Source organism: Aulostomus chinensis, chromosome 1 (genome assembly GCF_037954235.1).
Source record: "Aulostomus chinensis isolate RoL2024-O1b breed Wild chromosome 1, RoL_Achi_v1.0, whole genome shotgun sequence".
Lineage (NCBI taxonomy): Eukaryota > Metazoa > Chordata > Actinopteri > Syngnathiformes > Aulostomidae > Aulostomus > Aulostomus chinensis.
In genome coordinates, this window is record NC_141320.1 from 18,422,609 (window position 1) to 18,422,884 (window position 276).

At 48.9% G+C, this 276-nt stretch overlaps 1 non-coding gene across 1 annotated transcript; it reads left to right on the forward strand.

The window, feature by feature from the left end:
• trnaa-ugc (transfer RNA alanine (anticodon UGC)) lies at nucleotides 1–72 on the forward strand. The gene has a single exon. It is a non-coding gene; the product is annotated as a tRNA-Ala (tRNA).
• Nucleotides 73–276: the final 204 nt, after the last annotated feature.

The following is a 276-nucleotide window of genomic DNA, read 5'->3' on the forward strand; positions in this document are numbered from 1 at the left end:
GGGGATGTAGCTCAGTGGTAGAGCGCATGCTTTGCATGTATGAGGCCCCGGGTTCAATCCCCGGCATCTCCAGCTGGGCCTTTGGAGCATTCATGAGGCTAAATTGATCCATAAATGTGACAACAGTTGATAACCAAGTACCAGAAGAGAAACCAGTCTGTTGCATATCAAAGTATTTGTAGCAGGGTCAGTGTGACTGTGAGCCTTCATAGCCAGCATGAAGGAGCTGGTTTTATCTTTGCTGGGGAAATCCCACACACAGCTGCTCTCAGTTCC